Source organism: Nyctereutes procyonoides, unplaced genomic scaffold (genome assembly GCF_905146905.1).
Source record: "Nyctereutes procyonoides isolate TBG_1078 unplaced genomic scaffold, NYPRO_anot_genome, whole genome shotgun sequence".
NCBI classification, from domain to species: Eukaryota; Metazoa; Chordata; class Mammalia; order Carnivora; family Canidae; genus Nyctereutes; species Nyctereutes procyonoides.
In genome coordinates, this window is record NW_026575042.1 from 2,853,955 (window position 1) to 2,881,728 (window position 27,774).

The following is a 27,774-nucleotide window of genomic DNA, read 5'->3' on the forward strand; positions in this document are numbered from 1 at the left end:
AACCAGGATGAGATTTATAGCAAAATTCCATTATGTAAATTAACAACCAAAGCAAGGCAGTCCTGCATATTTTACAAGGCTGTATACATATGCAAGGACATACACCGAACACATTTAAAAGAGTGGGGGAGGGTGGGGTGGGATGGAGAGTAGCATCAAGAAGTTTAAAAATGACTTAAATTAGAAGAGCAAAATTTTAAACCATAAGATGGTAACATAGGAGAGGATCTTCATGACCATGGAGCAAAAAATAAAATTCTTATGCAAAGCACAAGCCTTAATGAAAAAGACTCTAAATCTGGCAATACTTGAATTTAAGGCCTTTCATGCAATATACACCATATAAGAAATGGAAAGATAAACCATAGACTGAGAGAAGGTATTTGGAATGCTTGAGACTGAAAATGGATTGGTAGAAAGATTATACAAACTCCTCCAAATAGTGGCCATTATTTATTGCATACTGTTGAATACTTACAAAGTGCCAGGCACTGCACTATTCAAGGCACTTCACATGGGTGGATTAAATATAAAGCAATAAAGCTATAAGATAAATATACACTGGCAAAGGCGAGTCATGGCAAAGGCAAATTAAATTGCACAAGCAATTCTGGGGTTACTCTGTGTGACATGATGCTAATATCCTAATACACAGAAATTATATTCCCTCCTTACCTCGCATGTCAAAATTCTGCCCCAACTCTCAGGATGTAACATGGCTTAGAAAAAGCCCTGCTAGCCTTGGGGAGCCAGATCTCAACCCACGATCTTGACCCACTCTGACCTTCGGTCTCCTCTTTGGTAAGATGATGATATCTCCAAGTGTGGTATGAAGTGCTTGGCCCAGTATTTAACACACAGTAAACACCTAATAAATGGTTGTTATTTTGGTGATGCAAAGATAATAATAGCTTACATGTAGGAAGGACTCAGTCCCAAGATTTCTACATGCATATTTTCAATTAATGTCCACAGCAGGTTTCTCGAGTAAATCACTCTTTTTATTCCCATTTTGCAGATGAGGAAGTTGAGTCTTGGGGAAGTCAGAAGGCCATCTGGATAATGCAGCAAGATCTAAAGTCAGGCCCATGTTCTGAACTGTCATCCTTCCATTGTTAACATATAAGCTTACCAAAGCCAACTTTCAATGCCAAAAAATATCATAGAAATCTTCTGCTGATGAAACTGAATGTATTTCCAAATGATACAGGATGGGGAGATGGGTGCAGATGTGATCCAGTGCGTCTGGGGAGGCCCAAGAACATGTTTTTCTACCTTGATCCCAGGTGATCTGAGGCTACTGGTCCTCACACCTCACCAGAGAGTTCTAATTCTAATGGTCACTAAGTCACTTCTTTCGCACCCAAGTGGGCATATCTGTTATGAATGCTAATCCTAATGCTTTGTGTTTGTGTTTAAGCACAATAGGGGGTTCTATAAGCTTTAAAAGATGGCACGTGTCATCATACATACCAGAGGCTGGAGTTCACATCCAACTATGGATTAAATTCTTCTGCACCTCTGTAGTTCACCGTTAATACAAGATTGCTCAAGATGACTCAGGCAGTGACTGTTCTGGGCCTTGGTCAGGTAGCAGCTGATTTACAGAAGAATATGTGGCTTGAAGGTCATGAGGTTGGTTCATCAGCCATGGAGCTCCTGCTCTGAGCCAGAGCCTGGACAATCATGACAGGGAAGGCCAGGATGAATATATTCTGTGCCCAACAGCTTGAAGTACTTCTGGAAATGCCTGTAGGGGACCAGATGGACAAAGCTGGGAAGGTTAGGCTGCCCGGGGGTTTTGCCCCAGAGCCAGAGTCAGAGGTCAGCAGCAGCAGAAGCCTTCTCTGGAGGCAGAGAGGGGAAGTTGATGGGAGGGGAAGAGCCACCAGGAGAAAGCAAGAACAGAAGTAGTAGGGCCAGGGAGGAAAAGGCACTGAAGAGCTAGCTGGTGCTCTCATCTTCTCCCCTTTCCCTCGCCCGCCTGCCAGGCTGGCTCACCTTGGCCAGGCCTTGTAACAGGGCTGTACCAGCCCAACTACATGCCAGCCACACCAGTGACCAAGTCTGTGTCTCTTGGCTCAAATTCCTGAGAAGTAAAAGCTGATGGATCCATTTTGCTCAATGGGGCAGGGTAGTTTCTTTAGAATTGGCCAAGGCAGTTGAGGCGCCAGGAAACCTGCCCATTGTGTCCAGTCCTTTGCCCACCATGGGCTCACATCCCATTTTCCCATACAACACTTATAAAGGATCTTCCATCTACCAAGATCTAAGGGCACAAACACATACATGCTTGCCACTTACCAGTATGGGACACCCAAAGTCGTGGCCAAGTGAGTACAGATTGGGGTGATGTGATTCTGCTACCCACTGTTCTCAGAGTCCACAATTTCCAGTAATATCTATTCCTCTTTGGGCTCTAAAACAGTCAAGCCCAGCGTCACTACCCCACAATTGGGTAACCCAAGGACTATAGCAATAGATTTCACCATCACTAAACTATATCTTACACAAAGGAATGGAAAACAAACAGAGTAAGTTCAAAAACACTTCCCATTTTTGAGAAAGTGAAGCAGATCCTTCTCCAGGACATCACCTTACATCCTTACATTGGCCCTTAGTCCACAGCAAATTTCATCATTCCGTGCAATATCACACAGCAGCAGCGTGGTTCCTCCTCACCTGGCTGCCACTGAAAGGCAGGATTCTTGTGAATAACCAGAAATCTGATAGGCCCTGGGAACTCCCTGAGCACCTCTTGTTGACTGTCCTCCAAGGCACAGGAGTGACATCTTTGGTCAGCACACCTTCTAGATGGGCAGATACCATACCCTTGTCATCTCACAGTGTTCACTAAGACATGATCCCAGCCCACACTGGCTTTGGTTCATTGTAAAAATATCTTTCAGGGTTGAGAAAGTGCAGAATCTCAATACCTGCTGTTGGGGATGGAGAATGGCCAAGGTGTGAGCTGGTTGCTGTTGGGCGGCAGAATGATGCCTGGACTGACTGGAGGCTGGTGTGGGATGGAGAACAGGTGATGGCTTCGAGCTTTGTTTGCCCTCGGAGGGGCCACACGAGGCAGAAGCAATGAGGCTTTGTTCTCCTCTTTACACCCACCTCCTTCAGGACAGGCACTCTTCCACTTCAGAGCCAGCAGATGGTTTCATCTTGCACCCAGCTCGGTAGGTTGATAAAGAATGCTAGGATTCCAGCCCTGACAAGGATATGGAGGCAACATGCTGGCCTGAGGGAGGCCTACCACCTTTGATTAACACATCTAATGTGAGGACAGGAGAAGGAAGGAAGCTCATACCTGCCATCCCCATTCTAGGGTCAACTTAATAGGCCAAAGACCTAGAATTTAGGTTTGTGCCATTATTCAGCATAATTGTAATATTATTCACTGAGTGTTTACCATATCCAAGCAATGGTCTAGGTGCTTTACATTTATGTACCATTTAATCTTATGTCAATCTTGTGAAGAAGACACATTGCTGTTTCCATTTTCCAGGTGGGTCCCACAGACCAGAGTGGATTACTTGAGGTCACTTGCAGTAGGCACAATCCATGCCCGTCAACTATGTGACACCAACTCCCAGGTGCCTTCACTGTGATAACCAGCCCCTGTGTCACTTTATGGGGCCCACACCCTTGGACTCTCTAGAGTCCACTTTGCCCATCTGCAGGAATGCCTCTGGTGCCTGGGAATTTAGTTCTCCTGGGGGAACACTTAATCTGGCACTGTTAAGTGCAGGAGTATAAATGTTCTGCTGCCTTGCCTCCGATAGGGAGCTCTGAGGTGTGACCTATACTGACCCCAGAGCTCTCAGAACTTAGCCAAGTGGGAGCCCTCCTCCAAGGGATGTCGTTTGATGATGCACATTTCACCCCTGCTTGATCCCGCTTCCCTGGTCTCTACTGACTCTTCTGGGAGCATTTCCCAATGAAGCACTTGCACATAAAGCTGCACCTAGGGCTCTGCTTCTGGAGAACCAGACCTGGGATATCGCTTGGCTGTGAAAGTGAGAGCCTCAGTTCAAATTCAGGTTCAACTATCCTTTGGGTAAACTGCCTCAGAAAGAGCACCATCTTGGTGGCTCACTCAGGTAAGCATCTGACTTTGGCTCAGATCATGATCCCAGGGTCCTGGGATTGAGTCCTGCATCAGGCTCCATGCTCAGAGGGGAGTCTGCTTCTCCCTCTCCCTCCACCTTTGCTCCTCCCCCAATCATGCTCTCTTTCAAATAAATAAATAAAATCTATTTTAAAAAAGAGAGAGAGCACCACCTCACCAGATACAATGACAACAGCATAACAGTAAACTTCTAAATAAAAAGATGGAAGACCTAAACTAGAACTCTCACCAGTGCCAGTGCCAGGCTTGGAAAGCCTCCACCTGTGAACCACCTGGAGCTTTAACACTCCCACCCTGGGAGTCTTGCAGACTCTGGTGCATTCTCCTCTGACAACACGCCCAGCATAATTATGGTGGAGAAAGTCATTAGAGTTTTGGAAGCTAAGAAGGCTTTCCTTAGCCTGCTAATTTTTTTTTTCTTTCAAACCTCTCTGCAAAGACTCTAAGTTAATTGATTAGCCTACAGCTCTGTGCATTCCATTGTTCCCTTCCCACAGCCAAATGCAAGTATGCTTCTTTGATGTGTGCGAATTAACATCTCCTGCAGCTCCTCCCACTCACCAAGAGAAGGGAGAGACACTTGGCTATGGTACTTGCAGTTCACACATTCTTACCTTCAAGTGGCAAGGATGCAAAACCTCAAGCTGGGGGTGGAGGCTAGAGTGGGGAGGAGAGCTTATTCCCTGTCTCACCATGTTTGTGAACTCATCCTAGAATAGGGAAAACAAAATACCGTCATTGTTAATATAATCTCACACAGAAAGAAAGGAATGTGTCCTGTGGCTGTCACTGAAACCTCACCTATCCGGTGTCTCCTGGAAATGCTGAGGTCCTTGAATCTCAATGCCCTCAATGAACACCCCCCTGGCCCTCCAACTGTCTCCCAACACATACCTCCCTCCCTCCCCACTGTACTTCCCATCTCACTAGAGAACTTCGTGGAGAGGTTTTGAGGTGGCTCCTGAGTGAGATGATCTAGGGATTACTGGGGTAAGAGGACATTCGAGATAGACTGAAGGAAGAGAATAGTCTAGAACATTCCTTATTTTAGTTGGGGGAAATTCTACTCTGTAGAGCTAAAGCCAGATTCTGGGTTCCTCTTTGCTCATGTCAACACAGATGCAAACACCTTTCAGAGAGGCAATGGCTTTTTTCAAGAGCAACTGCCACAACAGATGTGCCTCAGTGGTGGAAATTTGCAGCAAGAGTAACACAAGTAAACTCCAACCAGACAGACCCCTCACCTTGCCTTGCTGACACACATTGACTATTTCGTTTGCCAATGCAAGGTCCTCTAAAACCGTTTTCCCTGTGGTGTGATGACTAGCAAGGTTCAAGATAAGAACACTTCCATTAAACTTTGATCCCTGAACAACTGTGAGTAGACCCTTTCCATATCCATAATGGCTCACCACAGACATGTGAACATAATCTCTGTTGTTTTAAGATTCTGAGATCGGGATTGTTGTTACCATAGCCTATCCTGATAGATACACACTATTACCTGTAGTTTGGAAAACTAACTTCAATGGCAACTGATGTAATATTTTCTAAAGAATGTAGAGAAATTATAGCTAAATATATAATAATAGGGAGATATCCTTAGGAAAAACAAAGTCTATCAATGAATGGCACAAAAGAACAAAAGGGCAAAAACTGATGTCAGATTATTTTAAGAGATAAAAGGAGGCAACTTGAAGGGATAGAATTTGCCATGTGGATGAGTTTTATCAGGGATCTGGCTGGTTCCAGAGGGGCCTTTATTGTGATTATGAAGCTGGAAGATTTGGGCAACAAAAACAACCACCTAAGTTATATAACCCCAATACCAGAAACCCAGTGGTGGAAAGCACTGTAAAATTGTTACCAACAGGGCTATTTCACCTCCTTTGCTGCTACCAGCAGGGGCCAGTCAGACAATTGTCACTCAGAAAATCAGCACAGTGAGTAAGACATTGCTACACAATATCCTTTTTCCTTTTGTTACTTCCTAATAAAGTGCAAATTTCACCCTGGTTAGCAATGTGTTCAGTTAAAAACTGCCTTTTGGGGGCACCTAGGTGGCTCAGTCAGTTAAGCAGCTGACTTTCAGTTTCAGCTTAGGTCATGATCTCCGGGTTCTGGGATGGAGCCCCACGTCCATCTGGCTACACACTCAATGGGGTGTCTGCTTGAGGATTCTCTTTCTCCCTCAACCTCAGCCCCTTCCTGCATTCATTCTCTCTAAAATAAATAAATGAATCTTAAAAAAAAAAAATACTCCCCTTTTCAGACTCCCTTGCAGCTAGGGATGGTCTGGACCAATTCTAGCCAATGGGGTATAAGCTAAAATGTATGGGATAGAGCTCCCAGGAAAGCTACTGCTCCCTAAAAGGACAGACCCAGGAGCTTACACCTTTCCCATTTTGCCCTTCCTCCTGGCTGCAACAGGAAGTGATGCTTGGGAGTGCTGCTGCCATCCTGGGAGTGTAAGGGTGAATGCCACTGACTCTAGAGGATGGAGCAGAAAGATGAAACAAGCCTGGGTCTCTGACCCAGCTTTGTGGACTGCCACATCAGCCCTGTACTACCTCCTGAGACCTCTTGTTGAGCGAGAAAGCAAATCCCTGCTTGCTTAGGCTCCCGTAGGCAGGTCCCTATTGTACACAGCTGAACCTTCTCCCAACCAGTACACCTGAGAAACTGCAACTCACGGCTAGGAGCTGACCCACAAAAGTGTCCTGTTTGGCCAGCAGAGTGTTTCAAGTAGTAATATTTTAAAAGTAGGGCACTTCATTCAAATTCCCTAGTTCTGGCTTATTTGAGGAGCTAAAGGGTGTGAGAAAATTGGGCCTCCATTCCTATAAAGCTGTGCAGCCCTCCTGGCTCCTAGGGCTCCCTCTATCTAAGGCAAGGGATGCCCCTGAGCTGGTTTGCTCATACAGACCCTCAACCCATCCCTGAGCTGCTCCAGCCACTGTTTTGCTTGCCAGGGCCCTGTAGCTGTGAGTCTGTGAGCCTCGTGGAGGAAAGAACACAGGCTTGTTAGTGGTCACGTTGGTCTGAATCCTTGCTCTGAGTCAGTTACTCCAAGTCTCTGATAGTCAGCATCACCCAAGATAACAAAGAAGCCTTCTATAGTATTTCTGGAAGAAGAAAGCCAATTTACTACATTCAGTACTGATTTCTCTGCCATTTTTAGAAATATTGGTTTATTGCATGGAGTTTCCAATGTTTACCTATAACTGATTAAAATGGGCAGAGCATGGAGCATTCTATTTATTTCTAGATGAATTCTTCACATTTCCTGGCTGGACAAATACAATGGCTTGTTGTGGATAATAAAGAGAGGCAGCTAGTCCCATGGACCCAGGTGGATACACCAGCTTCTTTAACAGCTACCAGAAGGGACGGTGAGTTTAGAAGGGATGTAAAAGCACTTCACACATTGTCTGCTAGTTCAAATAAATCACATAGAGCACCCCGAAAAATCCTAGTTCCTTTCCTCTCCCCTGTACTTTGAGCTATCTCTCCTCTTGTGACCGAATAACTCAGGGATGTGATTGACCAGGCTCAAACACATCCATGTCCCTTCCTGGGGTGACATCCCCAATTTGGCAACTCAGGTCAGCCTCTGACGTCTGACTCTCAAGAGGGTCCCCTTCACAAACAGCAGAGTTGCATTCTGAAAAACTCTCTGCAGCGAACATGAGCCTAAATGACCAACAGGTCCTTTTTCTGGTCCCCCTGCTGCTCTGGAACATGCGTTTGTGTGTCTTGTCCATCATGGTCTAATAGGGCTTAATGGTGTCTGCTGGTCCAGGCTCCAGACAGCTCCTCCCTATCCGCCAGGGATTCTGAGCCAGGTGAGGCATAGCATAGGAGTCAGATTGAGGTGGGGGGGAAGAGAGAAGCAGGAGAAGGGTACAAATAATCAGTGCCTGACAGAGGGACACAGTCAGGGCATCAGGAGCGGTGTTCTGAGGGGCCCTGTCTCTCCCCCAACCCCTGTGACCTCTCCCACGACATCTGTGTCTTCACAGCATCCTGGGGCTTTATGCTGGGGGCTGGGCAGGATGCTAATCCCCTAGATTTATTTTATTTATTTATTTATTTATTTATTTATTTATTTATTTATTTATTTATTTAAATGGAAAGATTTCTTTTTTAAAAAGACTTTATTTATTTATTCATGAGAGAAAGAAAGAGAGGCAGAGAGAAAAGGGGGCTCCCTGCAGGGAGCCCGATGTGGGACTTAATCCCCGAACTGGGATCACGCCCTGAGCTGAAGGCAGACGCCCAACAGCTGAGCCACCCAGGCGTCCCTAATCCCCTAGATTTAAATGCTACCTGTATGTAGCCCACGGCGCCGTCCTTACATATGCAGCCACCTACTAGACATGTCAGAGGAAGCTAGATTATGATGCAGAATGAACAACCCCAACGTCTCAGTGGCTTACTGCAACAAAGGTGCATTCCTTGCTCGTGCTGTCCACCACAGGCCAACTAGGGCTTCTACTCACTTCTGTTGTTCAGGAACCCCTGGCTGCTGGAGGCTCCCCTCTCTTAGGAGCACTGTTCACATAGAGCCTCGGGGTGTGCCACAGCAGGGACTAGGGCATGGAGACCAGGCACTTGGGCGTGTCTAGCTCGTACCCTCTCCACTCTTACCTTAGGCAGCTTTCAGAAAGGGTACGTAAATACATACATACACACATGCACGCACAGAGAAATGTCTACTTCGTAAACTTCACGCACAACAAACCACTTCTGCAAGCAACAGAGGTAATGTTTTCACAACCTTCCCCGCTTGAGGAGTTAGAACAAAGTCTTATGGGCGCTAAAGATCGGACCTCCAGTAAGAAAGGGTTTCCCAGTTGGGTGCTGGTAAATGTTTAACAACCAGCTCTCTCAGAACCCCCCAAACCCTGATTTATATTGTTTGCCAAATTACCGTGGTAATTGGCAACCACACCGTGGCTAATCTGCACCAAGATTCTCACAAACAGCTCACTAATCATTAGCTCCTGCGAGGGTACATGGCACTGTCCTGGCACCGTCTGACCTACTCCCCTGAAGAAGAGTGTACAGGGAGGGGGCATAAACCCAGTCACTGTGACAACACTTTGTGTACATTAGTTAAGACTGGTATTAGCTAGTATGTTGACTCTACTGCTTTAACAAAAAGACCCAAAATAACAGGTACGCCAATGTTCATAGCAGCATTGTTCACAATAGCACAGAAGTGGGAACAGGCCAAGGGTCTGTCAACCAGTGAATGGACAAATAAAATGTGGTATGTGTCTATGATGTATCTACTATTCAGCCTTAAAAAGGAATGAAGTTCTGACACGTGCTACAACATAGTGAGCCCTGAAAACTATGCTAAGTGAAGTAAGCCAGACAGAAAAGGACAAACATTGTATGATTGTATAATGCCGCTTGTATGAAGACCTAGAAGAGTCAAATTCATCGACAGAAAGTAAAACTGTAGTTCTCAGGAGCAGGGGGTTGGGGGGAGTGAGGAGTTCGTGTTTAATGGGTACCGAGTTTCTGTTTGGAATGATGAAAAGTTCTGGAAATGGATAATGGTGATACTTGCACAACAATGAGAACGTACTTAATGCCACTGAACTTTATACAGTTTAAATGCTTAAAATGGTAAATTATATGTTCTATATATTTAGTCACAATAAAAAAGTCTTAAAGACTCAAGATAATAGAGGCTTAAACACCATGTCTATCACTCATAACAGGCTGAAGAGGTGGTCCAGGGCTGCTAAGGAGACCCAGTGTTGTTGGCCAAGGCTGCTTCTACCTGGGTGCTGGGCCACTACCACATAAGCTTTCTGTCATGGTCTATATAGCCACTTCCCTGCCACCATCCCCCCTCCCCGCCCCAGCATTCCAGCCAGCAAGAGGAAGGAACATGGAGTGGGAGCCACCGTCCTTTAGGAGTACGGATATGGCACACATGACTTTCCCTTTTATCCCATTCATCAGAATGTATTTATCTAGCTCCAGCAGAGGCTGGGAAATGTAGTCTTTCATCCAGTCGGGTATGCATCCCCCTAAAAATTCCACTACTCTGTCAAAGGGGGGAGAATGGATCCTGAGATATAGTTAGTTATCCCTCTCAAAAGCCATAATAACCCTGTGGAGTAACCATTATTATCTCCATTTTAGAGAAGAAGTGCCTGAGGCTTAGAGTGATTAATTCACCCGAAATCCTGAAAAACCTGAAGATCCTACTCTGTCTGACTCAGAAGCCGGTGCTTTTTCCACTACACTCTGCTCATTCCCTCCAAGTAGTGACTGTTCATCTGATGTCACCTCCAGAGAGATTGCAAAGGAGAGTCATGGGGCGGGGTTGGGAAGCCACGCAGACTCACCCCCAGTGGCATCTGGGACGGTGGCTACGAAGTGACTTCGAGTTGCTGTGTGGCATGTGCAGGAATCGGCTCTTCAATGGTCTGTGAGAACTGCTTATCCTGAGCTGGTTGGCAAACACAACCATTATCAAATTAAATCATATAAATTTATAATTAAATGATAAAAACAAAGATAATACTCGGATGTGTCACTTCCTAATTATTTGGCCACAGCTTACTCTTCTGTGTGCTGTTGGGGTTATTGGCGTCGATTGCTCCCTGTATGGTGGAAGTACGACGTGATGCTGAGCCGCTGCCCATGTCCTGCCAGCTCTGATCCAGTAATGAAACTGGTAATCTGCTGTCAGCCTCGGCTGACGTTGGCAACACAGAAATCAGCAAAGGTTATAGGTCAGAGCTTTGGCCGCTCACCGGCCGAGCAGCACACATAGGCGCAGAGCTGGGAAGCCTGAGGAAGCAGCTGCTAGGCTGGCCTGGAGATGACACAGGCCTCCGTCCCTCTGTCCCTCTTTCCCTTCCCTCATCCTTTCGGACTTCTCAGTAAAAACCCCTGCACAAGGAAAGTTTCTGACCTCAATTTTTTTTTAATTTTTTTAAAAAAATTTATTTTATTTATTTTTTAAATTATTTATTTATTTATTCATGAGAGACACAGATTGAGAGAGAGAGGCAGAGACATAGGCAGAGGGAGAAGAGAAGCAGGCTCCATGCGGGGAGCCCATCATGGGACTCGATCCCGATCCCGGGTTTCCAGGATCACATCCTGGGCTAAAGGCGGCCCTAAACCGCTGAGCCACCCAGGTAGCCCTTTTTTTTTTTTTCTTAAGGAGGTTCACGTTCACTTAAGTTCAATTAGTTTTTGCTTTGCATAGTTGAATGCTCTGTTATTAGGCTCACACACATTAAGGATTAGCATGTCTTCTTGGAAAATTGACCCCTTTATCATTATGTGAGGCCTTTCCTTATCCCCAGTAACTTCCCTTGCTTGGAATTCTGCTCTGTCTGAAATTAATACACAACTCCTCTGGCCTCCTTGATACATGTGAGCATGGTTTGGTTTTCTCCATCCATTTACTCTTAATCTGCACATGTCTTTATATCTAACGTGGGTTTCTTGTGAGCAACATGTATTTGGGTCTGGTTTTTTGATCCACGCTGACAATTTCTGACTTTAAACTCTTGCACTGATGTTCAAAGTGATTTTTTATATAGTCAGATTAATATCTATCATATTCATTACTATTTTCTATTTCTTGCTCTTGTTCTATATTCTTATTTTTGCCTTCCATTCTTTTTCAGCCTTTTGTAGGTTTTTTTAAATTAAAGATTGTATTTTTTTATTCATGAAAGACACAGGCAGAGGGAGAAGCAGGCTCCCTGCAGGGAGCCCGATGCAGGACTTGATCCCAGGACCTGGTATGGTGCCCTGAGCTGAAAGCAGATGATCAACCACTGAGCCACCCAGGTCCCCGCCTTTTGTGGTTTTAATTGAGCATTTTGTTATTCTATTTTCCCTTCTTTGTTATCCTATCAGCAATACTTCCTTTCTTACCTTTTTTGGTTGTTGCCCTAGAGTTTGCAATATACATTTGCAGCTAATCCAAGTTCATTTTCAAATAATACTATACCACTTCACAGGCAGTGTGAGGACCTTATGGCAATCATCATCTGGTTTCCTCCTCCACTGCTTCCCCTTGCTGGCACTCATTTCTCTTATACATAAGCAGATATGTACATGAGCATATGCTGTCAAATACACCGTTGGAATTGTTTTGAGCAAATGTATCTGTTAGATCAATTAAAAATAAGAAAAATAAAAGTTTTGGGGGCACCTTGGTGGCTCAGTCAGTTAAGCATCCAACTTCCGATTTCAGCTCAGGTCTTAATCTCAGGGTCATGAGTTCAAGGGCCCCCCCCCCATTGGGTTCCACACTTGGTGTGGAGTCCAGTTTATAATAAAGAAAAAGCTTTTCCTTCTTCCCACTGTGTTATGCAATCCTACAGCCCTTGGATATTCTGTTCTTTTTTTTTTCTAATTCTTGTTCTCCTTTTCAGTTTTCAAGGAATCTATTGATATATCCTCCAGCCCAGAGATCTTTCCAGAGCTGTGCCCAGTCTACTCAGAAGCCCACAAAGCAGTTTCTATTTCTGTTAGTATTCCATCTCCAGCAATTGTGGCTTTTCTTGGTTCCTTCTGAGGACTTCCATCCCCGCTTACATTGTCCACCTGCTCTTGTGTGCTGTCTACTGGATTCCCTGGAGCCCTCAGCATACAAATCCTGGTTGTTTTAAATTCCTGGCCTATGGTTCCAACAGCCCCGCCGGGTCTGCTTCTGACGCTGGCTCTGTCTTTGCAAATTGCAGCTTTCTCTTTTGGTGTGCCTTGGACTTTTTCCTTCAGGCCAGAGAGGAGGTGCAGATGAGAGGAAATGTAAGTGGGTCTTCGGGGATGTGCTGATGAGGTGTCGGGGTGAGGAAGCTACCTGTCGTCCTGCGTGTAGGCTTCACAGGAACATCATGAGATTTTCTCAGTTTCTGCACGACCAACACCTTGGATGGATCAGAGGACAGAGCGGGCTGCAGTTGTGAATTTACCTTCCCCCAGATCAGGTTAGGCTTTGGTTAACTGGTTTCACCTGAGAGCAGGCCCTAAGGAAAAGAGACTGCTGGGTGCGCTGCAAGATGGTTCTTTTCCCCTCCCCATTAGCAACCTGAGATTTTTCCCGAAATTTATGGTGGGAATCCAGTGGAGCCTCTGGAGGTAAGCCTCACAATACTCTAGGGGTCTCTGTTTCCTTGGGTCTTCCCGGGGTGAGCTTTGAGTTATGCACACTGAGCTCCATCAGTTGGTGGGTTACCAGCCAGGTACTTGCTCCCCCTGAGCTTCCACTCCCAAGTCTCCACTCAGGTAAGCCAGGATTCCTCATATTCACCCGTCTCCCCAGGCTTGGGGGCAGGGGTTCACCTGTGTCCTCCTCTCTTTTATGGATCCAAGAAGAGATGAGGATCTCCATGCTTATAGCTTTTCACTTGTCAGATGAAATGGTGACTTCCAAGCTCCTTACATGTGGAGCCAAAACCCTAAATCCCTGCATATTTAGAGGTGGAATTTCTGGTAAAGCATTCAGGGATCAATGGAGGAAAAACAATCTGGGCTGCTACCCACATGCTTTTTTGTAACTCTCTGAGGCTCCACTCTTGGCTGTCTGAGCCCCCAGCCCTCTTCCATTCTCACAAGTTACTGTGTGTGTCGAGGGTCCTCTTCCTTCCCAGGTGGTGGGGACCAGAGCCAGGAGTGGGGAGTGCTGGGCAGGGACAAATGGGCTCTGCCCTTTCAGCGGATAATGTCTGTTTCCCTCTTGGACCGTGAATCAGGTGATAATTTGGTGCCCCCGGTCCCAGCACTGGATTCGTATGTGATCTGCATGTAGTTGGGGGCTGGCGGGTCAGGAAGGGAAGGTGGACAGCCAGCCAGAGGCTGGAGGTGAACCTGAGCAGGACTCAGCGGGAGCAGGAGGACGCTGCTTCCCCAGGAGTCCACGATCACCGCCAAGAGCTCGGCCTCTCTCTTATCAAGACACACATGCAAACACCCGTGCTTCACCTTCAGAAGAGAGAAAACAAAAAACAAAAGCAGCAATAAAAGATGGGGAGGCTCCTGCTTCGTTTTTCTGCATGGAGAAAACTTTACCTAGAATACAAGGCTGAACTCCCTCAGCCCTAACCACAGCCTCCTTCTCTGTCTTCACTGCCCAGAGACGCATTCTGGTTGTGCAAAATGCAAAGATGGGCTGGCAGTGTCCACATCTGGCCCCCAAAGCGAGGTCTTTATACCCCTGGCTGGCTCAGGTACCAAGTGCAGCCTGTGACCTTGAGCCAGGCAGATGCAAGGCACTCTCACCAGAGGCAGCAAGCCACACAAGCAGGAATGCTCCGATGCCATATGTGGGGCTGAAGTTCTCCGCGGGGCTTGATTGGTTTCTCTAAACCAAGAAGGGCTGGAATACTCCCCTTACCATTTCCAGGTGTGTGGCCTGAGCACGCTACCTTATTTCTGACTCTAAGCCTCTGATTCCTTCTTTATCAAATGGGGCGCGAAGACTCCATGAGCTCCAGGCACTGGAGCCCTGGGCAGGTGTGTGTATCTTTGCCCTCTCTCTCCCTGCCCCTTGCCCCCACCTTCCATGAGGTGGTACGACCCTCCTCTTCTTTGTTGTCTATACCACACGTTATTCACCTGCATCTCTCGTGTCCTCAGGGGCCAGGCTCCTATTAGCACTGTTGGCTCAGGGGACTCTGTTCAAAGCATCTGTCCAGCTTCCAACATTTCAAGACCAAGGTTGCTAAAAGAACAGTGCCCATCCCACCCCCCACCTCTACCACTCCCTGCTTCCCCACTGAACATCTCAGGAGTCCTGGAGCTTCCCCTGCTGCTATACAAAGGACCACAAGGTCAATAGCTGGAGACAACAGAAACTTAGTCTTCTAGTTCTGGAGCTCAGAAGTCCAAAGTGGGTCTCTCTGAATTAAGAGCGAGGTGGCCTCAAGGCTGTGCTCCTTTCCTGGGGCTCAAGTGGAGGTCTCTGTCCTGGCAAGTCTGAGCTTCCCCTGGCCCAAACCTCCTCCCATCTCCGAGGCCAGCCATGTCGGTTCGAGTTCTCTGTGCCATCGCAACCCTGTGACTTTGACTCTCCTTCCTCTGTCTTCCATATTTAAAGCCCCTAGTGGTCACATTGGGCCACCCGGAGACTCCAGGGTACTCTCCCTACTTTAAGGCCAGCTGAAGAGCCACCGAATCTCCTCATCATGGACACAATGTATTCACGGGTTCCAGGAATGAAGGTGCAGACATGGCTGGGGGCTATCATTCTGTCCCTTGCATGGACCCAGGTCAGAATGTCCCACTGGGGAGCTCTCCACACAGTCAGCCGGAGGAGCTTTCAAAACACAAGGCCATCAGCCATCCCCTAGCTGCACCTGTCTGCTGATATTAAGGAAAAGACCTTGAACCTCATCCCCTAGGCCTGAATCTTCTGGCCTCTGCTTTCACATTTGGCCTCATCTTGGGCCTCCCTCCCCTCCTCTCTCTCCTCCTGACCTACAAGCTTCAAATAGTCCCTCATCCTTCCCCAGCTCTGTCCTGACAACTGGCCTTCACAAGGGCTGTTTTCTCTATGCAGAGTGCCCTTCTCTTTCCACGCCATGTGTTGAGTCATTCTCAGCCTCTAGTGCTTGGCCAAGGGTTGCTTCCTCAGTGAAGGCCTTCACCTCCCTGGTGACACTGTCTATCTCTCCACTCCTGCACTTGCTGCGATTTGTTTAACGACGACTCAGATGAAAACTGCCAGGGTGACAGTGTGGTAGGCAGAAGCTTGCCCCTTCCCCAAGTATGTCCACATGCAAAGCCCCAGAACCTGAGAATACAGTACCTTGCTGGCAAAGGGGCTTTGCTGGTGCAACCAGGTTAAGGCTCCTGAGATAGGGAGATTAGCCAAGATTTTCTGGGTGGGCCCAATGTCATCACAAGCATCCTTAGAAGGCAAGAGAGCCAGAGGTCAGAAGGAGAAGTTGGAAGGATGGAGCTGGAGATGGCAGTGATGCCCTCTGAAGATGGAGGGAGGGGCATGCACCAGGAGTGTGGGGCCCCTGGATTTTAGACTTCTGAGCCCCAGAACTATAAAATGGTAAATCTGTGTTGTTTTAAGCCACAAGTCGGTGGTAATATATTACAGCAGTTTGTAGGCAACTAATCCAAACTGGAGCTGAGTCTACGGCTACTTGACATGGTATCAGCACAAGCCCAGAATGGAGCTTCCTCTGTAGTTAAGCTTCCTGTATAGTGGAGACGAATGAAAAGTGAACCGGACAGGTGCTGGTGAATAAAACACCCAGCATTCAGAGGTGGTGCCCCCCAGGTCCTCGCTGCCCTCCGTGTGCATGCTTCCTTGCCATCCAGTGCCCAAAGGAAGCAATGTGCAAAACCACTCCTCAGATTTCACATGCAAAAGACAACAAAAGGAGGGCTAGGGGGACATGCTGCAGCTTTGGGAGGATCGGGAGGTGCCACCTATCCTACTGCTGTCCAGCCGAACGGGCCACAGCTTGCAGCACAGACGCCTCTGGTACCAAGGAAGAGGCTGTCCTGCGGAAGAAGACTTTTCCAGGCCACTTAGTTACGGGAGCAGGGAGAGCTTCCAGGGCCTCTGGCTGGGGTGGGGTGCCTCCTGATGTCCACGGTCAGGGTCACAGGAAGGCGCCAGGCTGGGCTGCGTAGACTGGGCATCTACACCCCCTGTTCCCCTGCACCCGCACCAAATAAATGTGCCTGGTGCACAAATAAATGGAGCTCACAGCCAGAACTTTGACAGCTTCTAATGTTAGGGAAGCAGAGAACCAACAAAGGAGGTGCCAGTAGAGCAGGAGGCCGTGGGTGGAGAGAATGAACTTGAGGGGGAGAGGAGAGGCTTAAGGAGGGAATTCACATGTGCCCACAATTGTTTATGTCCTTACAAAGAAAAGAATCCAAATATGGCAAAATGCTAACGCTTTTTTAAAACTAAGAATAGGCTAAAAAAAAAAAAACTAAGAGTAGGTTATAGTCTGTCACCTTTTCTGTATTTAAAATATTTTAAGAAGAATAGAAAAATGGACAAAGTATTGCTCTCTGATACGTATTCACAAAGGAATCCCACAAATTCTCTATCATACACATACTGGTTTCTACACAGGCTAACTGCCCACTCTTTCTCCTTTTCTTCCCATCATTAAATCATTCTCTGTGTATGTAGAATTTATATAATTACAGTGAGTAGTCTTAGTGGTTTTTTTTTTAAATTCAATGAGTTTTCTTATCAATTTAATTATTTCAACACATTGTTCGAGTTAATTAACTTTCATGGAGTTGATTTACTTTTATAGTCAAAAAAGGTTTTTAAGCTCAACAAAAAAGATTTTTAGAGGTCAACATAAAAATGCATGTTTATTATGGAATTGTAGTTTTAAAAACCTTTATCTGCATTTTCTAATCACCCTACCAGCCACTATGCAGACATAAACTCTAAAGATTTTATATATTTCCTTTTGATTGCTTTTAAGTACAGGTAAAAATATTTTTAGACGATTGACACAAATTTGTATTCTTTTTTCCCCCTTAGTATTGCACCATAAGCATTTTATCATATCAAGAACTTTTTCTAAATACAGTTTTAATGGATCCTCAACATTCATTATAGCATATATACCCTAAATTGTTTACACATCCCTCCTCACCAGCATTTAGAATATTCTGGTGTTTCACCGTAGTGCTGAGGCAAACATTTTTGTATGTGGATCTTTGACCCAAAGTGTGTTTGTTTCCTCAGGGCATTTTCTAGAATTGGAGTTACCAGGGGAGAGTGTGACACATGGCACATAGAGTTGTTGACACCAGCTGCCAAATTGCCTCTACATAGGACACAACCCTGTCGTGTGGCCACCAGAGAATATCTGCGTGCCAGACAGCTTAGCAAGAATTCGGTAAACCTACCTCATTGGTGTGATTCACTTTGCTTCCGTCAAGAGTTAACTTGAACATTTTTTCTTAATTGTCTGGAGTGTTTTCAGGTCTAACTGGTGCGTGCTCTCTCTGGACTCTGTGCCCCGCCCCTGCCCACAGGTACAAGTCCCCTTATGTACGAAGGACAGCATCCCTTTGTCTATTTTGTCTGTGAAAACTGTTCTGCCTCAGTTTACATTAGCTCCTGTTCCAGGTAAACCTCTAAAAGCTGTGAGTCTTTGATTCTAGAGAGGCAGATTCTAGTTCTCTCAGCTTTCTCTTGAGGACAGGAGTAATGACTGCTCTGCTCTCTACATGTCAGAGCTGGAACCAGAAGAGACTTATTTCTTCAGGAGCTTTCAGCTTCTGAATTCAATTTTTCTAATGGTTATAAGACTATTCAACCATTAAAGAACTTGGATTCATAAATAAAAAGCTCCCAATAAGACATCTCTAGGCCTGGATGGTTATACTGGAGAAGCCTACCAAACACTGAATAGTTCTAGACCTTTTTAAAATGCTCTGACTGATTTTCTAGATCTAATCCTTTTTCTATTACTACAATTTTTTATTTTAACCTAAAATGTATTTCTGGTTTGTATCTAGTTGTGTGTTTGTCTTCAGTATTGGCCACTAGGATATGGGTTGCAGTTACTCTGTCTTCCATATTTCTTAATCACCATGTTCACTTTATATTTTAGCATATTTTTTGTACTTCCAATGGAACTTCAATTCCCTCTACTTTCTCTTTATATACTCCTTGACTTTGCTGATAGAATTTTAAACTATTTTAACTAGAGAAAAAGAAGGGTCTCTTGCACCAACTCTCTCTGAGTGGTGTGACATGGCCCCTTTGGATTTTCATCAGCATAAAGACAAAAGCAACAACAAAAAGCACAGTAGGAAAAACCCAATCACTTTCCTGCTCTGTCGTACTTCCTCCCTTCAAAGGTTGGTCTCCCTGACTTGCTATTGGTGGCTGTGGATGGGGTATGCTGCTGGCCCATGATTAAATATTGCACTGGGGACTCTTGGAGGCAGGAGCCATGCTAACCCTGAGCTCCTTGTCTGTCCCTTGCAGACGGTAGCCCAGTCAGACAGAAAGGCCGGGAGCAGTGAGTAGCATGGGTACAGTTTGTGGCAGTCACTTCGGCCCTGTTCTAGGGCCAGCAAGAGCTCCTCACAATGGTCTTTGCCAGCAGCCTGGAGCCTGTCAGACAAATGCGTTTTCCATCTTGCTTATCCAACCCTGGCTAGATTTGCTCAAAGCGGCACCTGCTTCAGTCCCTTTCTTGTACTTTGTCCTGCTCTTGATCTGTTGGAGCAGCTACTACTGAGAACGGCCAAAGGTTAAATCAGCTGACACTGTGCCGTGTGCCCGACTGCCTTGGCGGCCCAGGAATGGAATTCTAGGGAAATGAGTACTGAGACCTTTCTAGTCCATCCTTAGATGGTTCTGCCTCACAAGGGTTTTCCTTCTCTAATGCTGACCCGGTCACATCCTGCTTCCATGGTTGAAGTAGCGCTGCCCGAGTGCTACGAAGCAGGATGGTCAGATTATGGGAAATCAGGTCACCAGGAGTGTCTGCTTTCCTCACGCTCTGGGAAGGAGGACTTCACATGATCCTGCATTCTCTTGACACCTGCTGAGAACCCGATTTTCTGGGAGTGCATTACCTTTGGGCAGGTTTAATGTCCCTCCCACTTTTTTTTGCCAAGGTCCTTCCACATTCTGTCCCTCCCACCCGAACAAGGAGAGGGTGATGCTGGCCAGCACTTAGTCACTCCCAGGGTAGGACAGTCTAGATTGTAAGGCTTGTTTTCTTTTTATCTTACCCTCAGGACTATCACATAAGATTGTGAAGTCTGAGCACTGCACGGCTCCACAGGATGCCATTTACACAGACTAAGGTGCCCTGCTAACCCTAATCATTCACACTTCTTGTCTCACCCAGATACCTCCTGATGCGTCTGTCATGTGCCCCTAAGTCAGGGGTTGGCAAACTTTGGCCCACAGACTGGCTGCCTGGTTTTGTAATATTGTAAATTGGCCTACAGACACACCCATCATTTACATATTGTCTATGACTCCTTTTGCATTTAAAAGGGCAGGGGTGAGTAGTTCTGGCAGAGAGACCGGATGGCCCACAAAAAAAGAAAAAAAAAATACTATCTGGCCCTTTACAGAAAATGTGTGCCAATCCTTGCTCAAAATGGAAGGTGTTCAGTACCCTTATTCTTTCACCCAGTTGTCCAAAGCCTCCAGCTGTAGCACCTGGCTGAGGGCCTCCTCAGTGCTCTAAAGTCACCGGAAAGGTCAGGCACACCTAGATTTGTCCATCAGCTCTGATTTCTCATTTTGCAAACCATTTGGCCTCCAGGACTCTGTCTTGTGCCATGGATGTGGCATGAGTGTGACCTGGGAGACCTTCAGCCAATTCTTAAGCACATTTTATATGTGAAGAAACTGAGTCTGAGAGGTGATTTCTCACTGAGATTAAGAGGGTCAGATGAGATGGGTCACGAAAATGCACGTGGCATGCAGCTGTCACCACTCAATGCCAATTTTCTTAGTTTCCTTTCTTTGTCTTCTTCTCCTCTCCTACCCAAAGCCCTCCAGAAAACCTTCACACCCTGCTTGAGGGTGCAGCCAGGGAGCCCTGATGGGCTCAGGAGATGGTGGGGCATTTCTAACAGATGCTTGGTGTCCTGGCTTAGGATCTGGAGGCCATAGTTGGGAACATCAAATCTCATTCTGGAAACCTTCACACCTCTGAAGTGACCACACCAGGGAGGCCCTGTTCCCCAACTCCAGGACTTGCCCCCTCCAGCCCATGTCACCATTGTTTAGAAGATGATCCCTGTCCATGGGGTCCCTCAGGGAACATTAGCCAGGAGAGGCCTCCAACTCAGCATGGCCCTGCTGTCTGTGCTGGCCATGGCTGAGGGTCTATAGAAAAACTCTAACCCAGAGACAGTACAGGACTGGCTGAGGATAGAAGACTTGCATTCTCTGGTTCAACATCTTTACTCCCTCTGTGGCTCCCATCGCTTATTCTGAAAAATCCAGGAGGAGTCCCTCTAAGTTTTCCCTAAGCACTCAGTGGTGAGGGGATTAAGAGACACAAAATAACTAAAAGTCAGGTGGGCTGAGAACCACAGAGAAGGCTGAGTGTGGGCTAAGCAGCAGGTGTCCCCCAGACACTGAGAAAGAAAGGGTAGCTGGACCCAGGAAAGCCACTGGACGGGAGTTGGCTTCCCCATCAAGTTTACCAACATGGCAGGTGGTGACAATGAGGAAGATCAGAGCCTACTGACAATGCTCCCAAGGTTGGCACCTGCAATCCAGGCATACTTGCTGAGATGACCCTTAGATGACTGCTTTCCCCCACCCTGATTTCTACCATGCTGCCACAGGAGCAGGGGCAGTCTGGAGACCAGGGCCACCAGACTTTTCCTTATGCTCTCTCCTTTCTCCCCTTTCTGCCCCCAACTCTTCTGTCCTATGACCAAGCCTCTCATAAGCATTCTAGGCCCCTTTTTAGAAATTCAATTTAGTTCAGTAATTATTGAGTACCCACCCTGAGCAAGGCATGAGCAGATCCACTTAGCAGTGCCATCATCAACACAAATGTAAACTAAATTGTCTATAAACTAAAAACCACATATTTATTTAAATATATCTAGTGCTTTAGTTAAAGGCTTCCTGTCTATTTTTATATCTCACCATTCCCCATTTTCATGATGACATACACCCTCAGACAGATTCAGGAAATCCCACAAACCTGAGTGCTCCCCTCTCAGGTAAATTTCTTGGATTAGAAGTAGATCTCTAGATCTACTAGAACCTGAGACAAGAATTCTGTGTATTTGATTTAGGGAGGTGCTCAGGAGGAGAGAGGAAAGCAGACAGAGTGAGGGAAGGAGGTGAGGAAGGATCAGTTCCCACGGGGAACTCAGAGCATGAATTGTACCACAAGGCTCAGTCCCACATGGAGGTGAGGAGCAGGCTTTTTTTTCTTTTTAAATAATAAATTTATTTTTTATTGGTGTTCAATTTGCCAACATACAGAATAACACCCAGTGCTCATCCGGGGCAGGCTTTTTGCACCCCTTTGTCAGTCAATGTTCGGGAGTGGTTGCATCAGCCCAGTGAAGAGGGTCTGCGGGGAGCACCACAGCACCCGATCATGGTCACCCCTGAGAGCTCACAGTGGAGTGATAGACCCCTGAATGGATGGGTAAGAGGTTTTTCATCTGAACCTCTCATTCCACAAACAAGAGAACTGTGAAACAGACAGGGAGGGTGACTTGCAGGGCCACTCAGCTCATATGGTAGTGCTGGAACATGAATCCCTGACTTTCTTTTTTTTTTTTTTTAATTTTTATTTATTTATGATAGTCACAGAGAGAGAGAGAGAGAGGCAGAGACACAGGCAGAGGGAGAAGCAGGCTCCATGCACCGGGAGCCCGACGTGGGATTCGATCCCGGGTCTCCAGGATCGCGCCCTGGGCCAAAGGCAGGCGCCAAACCGCTGCGCCACCCAGGGATCCCGAATCCCTGACTTTCTGAGCCTCCGACATGGCTTCACAGGGTGAGCACTGGCCTGATTCTTGTGCCAAAAACAGAACAGCGACAGTGTTAATGAATCAATTCTCAGAAATCATCTAAAAGGCATCAACTGACAGGCTTAACCTGATGCAGCCACTACCCCTTGCACACAGTGCTTTAAAATTGATGGCACTATTGTTGTGGAAAAGTAAGTACATATCCCAAAATATGTTTCTCCCTGAGTAAAGGACATTTAAAAGGAAGTGCTATATTTGTTCGAGTTTCTTGGAGAGAAACGTGATTCAAATGTAAATGGCTGTGAAGGGCAGGACTAACAATGCTCCAGATGTGAAAGGCAAGCACAAGGGTATGCTGTGGAAAATTTTATTCCTCAATGTTTAAGCCCTTTTTTTTTAATTTTAATGTCACATGGCTTGAAATTTTGACCTTTTAATACACAAAACTGCCAAATCAGTTATATAATGCAAATTTAAAACAACCTATTAGTGGTGCCAGACTCTGTTTTCTCAAAACTGCTTTCATTTGCAGCAAATTGATATGTCCGTTCAACAAATAGTGACTATATGATTGCATTTGAAACCACGTATTGATATTTTCGGGCAACACATTTACTCTGTCAACTTCAGGGAGCACAGGCAAGGCTTTTTGTAGACCAAGTGTTTCACCAAGTCTCCAGGATCCAACAGACCCTGAATTGTGAATGAACGCGGAGCAAGCCCTCTCAAAGTTGTCCCAGCAAACTCCACTGCCTTTGTGTGACCTCCTTCCTTGAGTGTGAATGAGACATGTGACTTCTTCTAACCCCAATAGAACCTGGAAAAGCTGATGAGATGTCACTGTTGTGATTATAGTACATGAGATAATAACTTCTGACTTGCTAGCAGATTTGATTGCCTTCTTAGCTTATAAAATTTGATGAAGGGACGGACCACACTGGGGAGGTTACATGGTAAAGAACTGAGGGTGGCTTTGGCTGACAAGCAGTGAAGAATCGAGGCTCTCCACCCATCAGGCTCTATGGAACTGAATCCTCTCCCCAGTAATCCTGTGAGCTGGGAAAGCTGATCCATCCCCGCTCAAGCCTTCAGATGAAAGCCCCACCCTGGCCACCATGATGGCAGCCTTGGGAAAGATCCCAAGGCAGAGAACCAATGACACCATGCCTGGGTTCCCAATCCACAAGCTGTGAGATAATAAGCATGTCAAACAGCTGTAGGCGTGCAAGGCATTTGCTGAGGAAAATGCCTACAGAAGGGAGAGACCTGGAAGAGACAGGGTGGGCTGGGCTGTGTGAAAGGAAAGGAGGAAGAAAGAAATTAGGCAGGAAGATCACAGACAGGAGTGCAGCTCCAGGACAGTTTCTGGCAGTGGCTGGGGAGTGACCACTGAGGGAGACCCATGTCAGGCAGGGATGCCTGGCTCCTGAGTGCCCCCAGGGTTGGTCACTGGCTGGGGCTGCCTCTGCCACTGGCTGGGATGAGTGTGGCCTCGAGGAGAATGCAGAGCTGGATTTGGAGGGGTGGCTCCTGGGGCAATTAGTCTGTCTTTCCCCAAAGCACATGCTCCAAGTGGCACCTTCCATGGTCACCTCAACCTTTTCTGAGAAATGAGGCCACTTCCTACCACCACTCCTCTCTTCAACATGTGCCCAGACACAAGCCACCGTTTCAATCTCAGCATGCTGTGTATCACAGCCCTCCTGGGAGTTGTGATTATTTACATATATCCAAATATATGCCTTTTAAAAAATGATTTTATTTATTTATTCATGAGAGACACAGAGAGAGAGGCAAAGACACAGGCAGAGGGAGAAGCAGGCTCCCTGCAGGGAACCCAATGTGGGACTTGATCCCAGGACCCCAGGATCACCTCCTGAGCTGAAGGCAGATGTTCAACCACTGAGCCACTCAGGTGTCCCCAAATATATGCCTTTTAAACTGCTCCCTTCCCCAGCTGTAAATGTCATGAAGGCAAAGAATTCCTCCATTCTGTTCACTTTTATTTAGCTCACTGCCTGGCACACATAAATGCACAACACATACTTTTGAATGAATGAATTAGGATTCACAATTTGCTCAGTTTTGTTTTTTTCTTGTAAAATGCAGGTGACTGAATTTAAACCCCGTTGTATTAAGAGTGTTTTTTTTTTTATCTTGGTTTTGATTTTATATTATTTGAGAGTCTGTCATTTTAACTGAGGGTAAAATAATTTCCTATGGCTGCTATAACAAATTACCATAAAGTCAGTGGTTTAATATACCACAGATTTGTTATCTTACAGTTCTGGAGGTCCTATGTCCAAAACGGATCTCACTGGGCAAAAATCAAGGTGTTCCTTCAGCTGCTCTAGGTGAGAATCCATTTCTTTGCCATTCCCAGCTTCTCAAAGCTGCCTGCATTCCTTGCCTTGGGTCCCCTTTCATCTTCAAAGCCAGCAATGGCTGGTCAAGTCTTACTCTCATTGCATCACAACGACTCTGACTCTTCTGCCATTGATGCTATCCTAAAATTCTTAGTGTATTTTTAAATTAGGGACTCCACATTTTCATATTGCCCTGAGCTCCACAAATTATACATCCAGTCTTTTCTGCATGTCCAAGAGCATTATTATTTTGCTTTCACTCTTAAGGATCATAAACTGGGTGTAGAATTCTAGGTTCAAAATCAATTTCCTTCAGAATTTTATAGATAGCTCACACTTTGAAGATGAACAATTGGGCACCAGGTCTGACTGTTGAAACTGTATTATCTCCCTCTGGAAACTTGTAGGATTTTCTCTTTATCCTTAGCCAAGGATCCTTGGTATCTTTAAGAGTTTGAAATTTCACTAGGTGGTGTCTACATGCGATTTTCCCCCACTATTGCTTCTTGCCACCTGAGGGCACCTCAAGGAAATTTACATAAAAAAATTTGAGCACTATTTTTGGGGAATCTGTATGGCTCAGTTGGTTAAGTGTCTGCCTTTGGCTCAGGTCATGATCTCAGGGTCCTGGGATCAAGTCCTACATCGGGCTCCCTGCTCCCTCTCCCTCTGCCCCTCCCCACCACTCATGTTCTCTCTCTCAAATAAATAAAATATATTTTTAAAGTCCTTTAAAAATGAACTTTTTTTCCTAATAAGATAAAATTTTTTTTTTTCTATTAAGATAAAATTGTTAAAAAGTCTCTCTTTCTGTAATGTCAATTAGATGGAAGATAGATCTGGAAAATCCAACATTCATATTTCTCACCAGTTGTTTTTCCTGTTTTCTCCCTTTGTCCACAGGTTTCCTTGGCTTTGCCATCCAATTTACAACTCCAGGTAAGGCTTCTTCTGCCACTCAAGAGCAGTCCTCAAGAAAAAGGTCAGTATGAACCACTGTCACCAATGCCATTAGCAGCTAGTCCAGCCAAGACTCCAGGGGCAGGTCACCAATAGCATCTGCTCCAACAAGCAACAAGTATACCTTCCCACAGAACTGTTACCAGGGTTAAATTATGTTCCAAAGCTTGTAGCACCTAATTAGTGTTCCATAAATGTTTGTTCTTACGAAAGATGAGTAGTATTAAAACACCAGGTTCTTGACATTTCAGTTCAAATGCCTTGCCTCCTTCAACTTTCCTGATCCCCCCACCCAGGCCAGCTCCAGTTCCTCTCTTTGCAACAGATGCATTTACCTTACAGCATAACTGCCGAAAGTACACAAAGAAGCAAGAGGCTCCCAAGGAGCCATGACCTCCCAGGGAAGAGCCCACCCTCACTCATTTTCTCCACTGAAGTCTCTGAGATATTGAATACAGTGTTGGCCTGTACTGTTACATTTATTAGAGCACCTTCTATCATATAGCAACTTGTAATCATTCTGAAAAAGACTATTTCTGCCTTGCTAAGGTCCTGGCAGCTTTGTGAGATCTAGATCAAAACTCTGCTAGACAACCAAGTTATCTACCTTTGTCATGCCCATAATTTTCTATAAAGATCCTGCCCACTCTACACCATGGCAGACCAATCCTACACTATTAATTATTTGGCAAACTTTGCAGAAGGAAGACTTTGAATGAAAAGAACTCTAAGGGGGCTGACACTATTTTGATTCCAGCATCCCGGCTGACCATTCACTAGCTGTGTGATTTTGGGCAAGTCACTTGACCCCTCTGAGGTTTTTTTTTCCCCCCATTTTCCTCCTTCATAAAATGGGAATGGTTTTTGGAGATACCTTTTATGTGTAACTCCACCCCGCCCCTTATATACACTTCCACACCTGCATGTTGTCCTTAGGATGAAACCCAAGCCCTCCTGAGATACACAGAACAGGTAGTAAGGATGAAATAAGTACCAGCTTATTTGTTGCTGCTCAGTGTCTCCCAAGAAGCAGGAAACTCTTGCTTTGACATCCATTTCTAAGCCACCTGGCAGATTAAAAAGAGCAACTGGGAACTGTGGTGAGAATGCCAGCTGCTTGAATGTTGAGAGACGGTCTCTGCATCTTCCCATATCCAGGGCTTTGCATGCAAGGCTCAGTGGGGGCTGTTTTGAGTGCTCAGGCCTTGTTTCTCCTCTTGGGTTCTCAGCAGTATCTCCAATAGTGGAGGAATGGTATGTGTGTGACACCTGACTTCATGGTTGGCTCCTGTTCCCACAGGCCAAAGATGAATGATGAGGTAGATGTCAGAGCACCAATTCACACATCACAGGACAGTGACTATCAGAATTCCTGACCTGCTTCCTCAGTGCCAGCGTAGTAAATAAACCCCTTATTAGTTCAGATCATTATTTTCAAATTCCTTTGTTATCAGCACAGTAGACATGGAGGGAATGTGTCAGGAACATCACCTTTTAGAGTTTTTATGGGTTAGTTTTAGGGAACCATGAATAGTTTCCCTCAGCAATGCAGAGGTTGAAAAGCATCCAGACCTCAAGATTTTTGTTGATTTCCAGACTAATCAGACTTCACTCATATTATCCTATAGTTGATGCCCTGGGATTCTGAGTAATGCAGAGTATTGCAGTACTTTACCAACTGAAATTGTTGGAACCTTCCTGATTTATGAGGATTTGGCATTTCTCAAGCATTTAACCATTTTTGCTTTTTGTTGGCTTAGTAAAAATTTACAGCACTGGGGCTATTAGATTACAATGAACCAGCACGGCTCCAACCATAAATACGAGAAATAAATT

The 27,774-nt window shown here is 45.8% G+C and overlaps 1 long non-coding RNA gene across 1 annotated transcript; it reads right to left on the bottom strand.

Moving 5' to 3' along the window:
- Nucleotides 1-541: 541 nt before the first annotated feature.
- On the bottom strand, nt 542-27,216 carry LOC129507381 (uncharacterized). The gene is made up of 3 exons (XR_008663975.1): nt 26,933-27,216; nt 4,753-4,848; nt 542-1,750 (listed from the first exon to the last, which is right to left on the bottom strand). It is a non-coding gene; the product is annotated as an uncharacterized LOC129507381 (long non-coding RNA).
- Nucleotides 27,217-27,774: the final 558 nt, after the last annotated feature.